Source organism: Pan paniscus, chromosome 3, assembly GCF_029289425.2.
Source record: "Pan paniscus chromosome 3, NHGRI_mPanPan1-v2.0_pri, whole genome shotgun sequence".
Classification (NCBI taxonomy): Eukaryota; Metazoa; Chordata; class Mammalia; order Primates; family Hominidae; genus Pan; species Pan paniscus.
Genome location: NC_073252.2, coordinates 119869252 through 119875209, shown reverse-complemented (window position 1 = coordinate 119875209; position 5958 = coordinate 119869252). Strand labels below are relative to the sequence as shown.

The window sequence follows — 5958 nt, the reverse complement described above, 5'->3', positions numbered from 1 at the left end:
TACATGTAACTACTCTTACGAGATTAGCATAACATTTATGGTCCAGTATCTCTATCATAGTCATCTAACATTTCTATCATTATCACATCAGATAACAAGGAAAAGCATCTAGGCTGCCGATTAAACACCACCACCACCACCACCAAAAACTCAAAAAATCAATTTAAACACACACACATACACTCACATGATATCTCACAAGGACAAAAAAAAATCCTTATAAGAATAACAACCTAGGCTGGGTGTGGTGGCTCACACCAGAAATCCCAGCACTTTGGGAGGCTGAGGCAGGTGGAGTGGATAACTTGAGTCAGGAGATCTAGACCAGCCTGGGCAACATGGCAAAACCCCATCTCTACAAAAGCAAAACAAAACAAAACAGAAAACAACCTAAAGAAGGTAGATTTTGTTATTTGCAATGGAATATTTTAGGTTCTTTCCTTATTCCATAACTGATGTTATCATTGTTTTTCCACAAAACATGGCATTTTGTCAATTAGTTAATTTAAGGAATTGAAATTCCTTAAATTAACTTTTTCTCGGTGGCCTCATTAGCTCTAGGGGTCCCTTTGGGCTCTTGATACTCCCTGAAGAAAGGATCCATTACTCTCCTGCTCTTCCTGTACCCACATCTGGGGGAAGCTGAGGAGGGAGGAACAGTCAGCCACAGCTCTACTCCAGGACTGTCCTCTCTGCCCCAATCTTTGAGGAAGAGCATCTCCTTCTTCCTTTCCCTGGCCACCCCTAACATCCTCTCTGGGCCTGGGACCCTGTCCACAGAGGGGATGTGGCCTGTGGTCATGACATAACCTGGCAGCAGTAGGAAAAACTCCCTTCTGTGAAGAGGAAGCAGACTGGGCCATAAAGAAACAGCAGGACTGGCTCAAGTGCCCAAGGTTTGCTTAGGGTCTGGGAATTGGCTATGTGTTATTTAATTTATTGAGAGGAGTGGAGTAGGTGGCTTTTATTTCCCCTCCCTCTTCCACCAACAAGAATAAAGTTTATTAAATTTAAAAATTTCTTTGCCTTCTTCTTTTTCTGGAAGAAATATCTGAAGACTGGTGGCAACCAGATTGACTGGACCTTTAGGGATGGGGACAGGAAGGATGGGCGATGAGTCTGCCCAGACACAGTGGGGCCAGACCACAGAAGTCTGAGCAAGTGAGACTTTTCTTTCTGGAAAGAAAAAGAAGAAGGTAAAGAAAGGAACTTTTTACTTAATTAGGGATGTAGAGCTTCCTAAAAGTGATGAGAATATTTTGGACTAGTTTCAAGAGAGAAATGCTGGAAATTCACAGTTTTTAGAACAACTGTCATATGTGAGCGCTTTCTCCTCTTTTTTTTTTTTTTTTTTAAATACCTTTTATCATCCCCCTCTGTGGAAGGGGCAGCACTGGGCAACAGGACCCCAGAGAGAAGACCCCTCCTCGTCCTCAAGGACAGAGACCAGAGCCGGAGAATAGAGGGGTGAGGAACATTCTAGGAGAAGCTTCTACAAATGAGCTGATGGCTTTAGAAGTTTCCTTCTTAGCCTTACAATTTTTCTCCTTGATTATAAAAGTAAAGGAAAACTTGTAAAATACAGAAAGGAAAAGAGGGGGAAAAAAGTCACTTATAACCACACCAATCCAGAGGGATTTCAAGGATTTGGATTTGGAGATGGTGGCTTCCAGATGTCTTTTGGAATTGGGGCATTTCCCTTTGGGATATTTGCCACAGCATTTAATATAAATGATGGGCGGCCTCCTCCAGCTGTCCCTGGGACACCCCAGTATGTGGACGAGCAGTTCCTGTCACGCCTCTTCCTATTTGTGGCCCTGGTGATCATGTTCTGGCTCCTGATTGCCTAATGCTGGGCTCCTGCCTACATCCGTGGCAGGGCTCTGGACTGGTGATGTGCCACCCCAACTCCTGGTGTTTGGCTTCCTGGCTAATCTTGACTCCTGGAATCAGTGGGATCAGTAACACATCAAGGAGTCTTGTTTCTTCATCAGAGCTTTGGAACTCGAGACCAGTTGGCGATGACCCCTGAGTATCGCCACTGCTGTAAACACCCTATAACCTCAGGCCTTGGCATTGAGTCCTCTCTCATGGGTGACACCATGAAATCTTGTTTCAGCCAGTTCTGCAGGTCCTGACTCTGCAGAGGGAAGAGGCAGAAAGAGAGAAACTGTCAGAGTATAATTTCACCTGAGTTTAATATTACAGAAACAAAGGGATGCACCAAATGGTATTTCTGGAAATTTTCATGTCTTTAAATACCCCTTGGTAAGTTGCCTCTGAAGCCAGTGGGGGCTCCTCAGATAGAGATGTTCCCCTTTCAAATCCCAGTGCCGCTCTGTTCTCTTTCCTTCCCCTCCCACTCCCCCTCTTCTTCCTCTGTAGAGATGCAAGAAATTGCTGTCCCATAAAAATCATAATTGCAGTAGCTAAAGCTGGGGTCACTTCGTAAATTCACCAGAGACTCAAAGATCTTTTATTGGCTCTGGGCTGTGCTCAGTGTCTTTGGCCTCAGAGAACAACTTGAATGACTTCCTGGTTTCCTGGCATAAATTATTCCTGGTGAGACATGTGGCTTAACTCACAGATTTCCCATCAGATTTCTCCCTAAAACTATGTGCATCCGCCTCTCTCTGCCAGAGAACATACAGCCGAGAATACTGCTGAAGCTGAGACTGACTACTGTGCATTAGGAAAGACCTGGAGTCAGGACTTTGGTGGGATTTGGAGCTCCGAGGCAGTAATAGCTGAACAAGCAGCCCTGTCCCCTAGGCTGCAGAAGCTTGAATGCATCCTCTCCCAGAACCTGCCACAGGAAACTGGGGGCTTTGTCAGGTCAGCCCAACTGCATGCAGAAGACCACCATCCTCAGAAGCCAAGTTGTCTTTTATGAAGAGGCAAGGAAAGGGGAAACCCACATGTGACCCTGATTTTGGTATGGCTTGATAGAGTTCCCTGAAAACTCCTTTTATGTGTGCTAAAACCAGGGAAGCATGTGACTGCCAAGCAGGCAACCCCTGATGATTTGTAAAGCCAGGTGGCAGGGCCTGGGGAGCCCCAGCACAATGATATTGTGTGGTCTTCCCTCCTGTGGAATCGAGGGGAAATTATTCTTCCCAATACCTTGATTTGATTTTCAGTTTCACAAGCTTCTTCCTCTGAATCTTATTGAGGGAGTATGGTACCAGGCAGGTAGGACTGTTCACCTGGTGGAACAGTTCTTGCTCTGCCTTCTAGGCTTCATCCCACAAATCCAGCCTCTTTCTGGAGACCCCAAAGCTGGGGGGAGATGGGCTTCCTCTGGGCCTCTCTCTTACTTTGCCATCCACACTTCTCCTGGCTAACCCCAGCAATAACCAACAAATGGTAGGAAGCCCCACCTATTGCTTTTTCTCAATTATGACTGCATAGTTTGTGGAAACAAAGATCTTGAGGAAGATGAGGGAAGCCCTCCCCTCTTCATAGTCCCCATCTCTTCTCCTTTGTACCTGTCAACACCAGAGTTCAGTGTTTAAACAGACAAAATATAAAGTATTGAGTAGGTGGTTCATATGCCAAATCCATTTGGTAGGAAGAAACCACCAGCTTTATAGTGTGCCTGATAGATTTTAAACATTCCTGGGCACCCACTCAAGAGTGTTCTTTTTATCACCTTCTGGAAATCCCCAAAGTTGCAGGGGCCTCTGGAGTGTCTCTGCTCTAGAGAGAATTGGTGGGACCCCCCTCAGTGCAGTGGCCCCAACTAGTGGAGGGAGAGAGGACTTAAGTCAGATGGACTCAACAGAAATGGGTTTCCAGAAGAATAATGAAAAGTTGTGGGTAGGAAAATGAATCATTTGGACTCTTCAATGAAATGGAGTGAGCCCAGGAGAGCTCAACCAACAGAGGCACTCTGGGAACCTGTTAGTAAAGCCAGGCTGGCCAAATGCCATTTGATTGAACCTTGTAGGTCCCCACTTACCCTCTGCCAGGAGCTAAGTAAGGCAGGAGAGCTGACTTGGGACTCCTGGCTCGGCCCCAACAGGGAGCCCCCTTCCCACCATCCCTCGGCAAGCTCACCACCTCATCCTTCTGCCAAGGCAGCTTTCCTTTCTTTTGTGTGTTTTCTGTGTTCTTAACCTCCACCCTCCTCCTGCCACCCTTGTGGACTAGGACCAGGTCCTGACCCCAGTCAGAAAATGATGATATGTACAGTGGCACACCTTAACCAGTCACTAATTTTCACTGTTGTGAAAGTGATTTGATTTAGAATTAAACAAATGGTTTTACATTAAAAAAAAAAAAAGACCTTTTAAAATCTAAGGTCTGAGCCATACATAGAGTTAGGAATTCCAAACTTGAGATGAAAGGAATGCTGATTTATCTTATGATGGCATTATTTTCCCCTACATCAAATCAGGTTATTAATATCAGTGTTTTTTCCAACGTGATGATTTTACCAAGTGACCATCCATCCTGAGGGAATTATCGTAAATGAAACATAAACATAAATGACCACAGTAACACAGAGATCTATAAAACTTCCAACGCTGGGGAAATGCAAAATGTTCCAGGGATTGTATGTGTTTTGGTGTAGGGATCCTCAGCTGCAGGCCAATGGAATTTAATATATGTACTGCCATGCAGAATTAGGCATATATTGGTACAATCAATAAATCCAATCACTTTGCCTACAGGACAGATTTGAAATTCTATCTCCAGTTTTGCCACTATTTACTAATGAAATATGGCTTCCTTGCCCTCACTACAAAGGTCTCCATCTTTCTTTCTTGTTTGTTTGTTTTTGTTTTTGTTTTTGTTTGTTTTTACTTCCTAGAGTGAAATAAGAGTACTTTCTCTAATTTTAATCGAATGTTTCTCAAAGTTTGAGGAATATATTCATACTTTTAATCATGGTTTTTAAAGGGGTAAATTTCCAATTCAGTTCATCATTGGCACTAAATCATTTATTCTTGTCTCTATCAGGAAGCCTCATATTGTTTTGCCTCTCTTCATCCCTTCCCAACTGTCTCCTTTTGTCCTCCTCACTCTTAATTCCTAATTTTAACTAATTTACAAATACATATGATTCTCACTTGTTGGATATATTAAAAATGTATAGCCTAAAATAACATGTTTTGTGCTTTTGGTTTTCTTAAATTGTTGCTGATTTTCTGTACTATAAACAAAAACACACTTCATCAAAGTCAGTATCTGGAATTAACCAGCACACATGACAGCATAACACTGGTCTTGTTGGATATCCAACAAGAAGAGTGAATATGCATGTCAAACTGGAAACTTGTGAACATTAATTAGGCGTATTCTTAATCTTTTCCCTGCTTCTTAATCAGAACTTTATGTTATCCAAGACTGATAGGAAACCATTCTGTCTTATTTTCTAAAAGGATCAATGGAATAACCACTCCCTTGTTTATAGCTCGCTAAGCTGTACTAAGATACTGTGAGGGATATGTTAAGGATACCAGAGATGATCAATGAATGTGTACACATAATGAAGCCACAAGGCAGGATACAAGTGCTAGATAAATAATAAAATAAATTGACACTTTGGCAATCTGCCACCAGATTAATCTTAAGTACCACTTTGATTGTGTCATTGGCCTTTGCCAAACCCCCATGGCTTTTTGTTGCTACGAACTCAAGTGTCACTTGCTCAGATTTCTGTGGTCTGGCCCCACTTTGCCTGGGGTTATCTAGGCATTACTAAGTGCTATGGTTTAAATGTTTGTCTCCTCTGAAACTCATATTGAAACTTAACACCCAATGCAGCAGTATTGAAAGGTGGGACCTTTAAGAGATTATTAGTTCATGAGGGCTCTACATGCATAAATGGGTTAATCCATTCATGGATTAAGGGGTTAATGGATTTATGGGTTATCACGTGACTTTAGGCATGGGGACAGGGAGGGTGGGCGATGAGTCTGCCCAGACACAGTGGGGCCAGACCACAGAAAT

General features: G+C 43.2%; 1 long non-coding RNA gene across 1 annotated transcript; it reads left to right on the top strand.

The window, feature by feature from the left end:
* The first annotated feature begins 581 nt into the window (after positions 1–581).
* On the top strand, positions 582–4285 carry LOC129397627 (uncharacterized). The gene is made up of 2 exons (XR_008625224.2): positions 582–1467; positions 1635–4285. It is a non-coding gene; the product is annotated as an uncharacterized LOC129397627 (long non-coding RNA).
* Positions 4286–5958: the final 1673 nt, after the last annotated feature.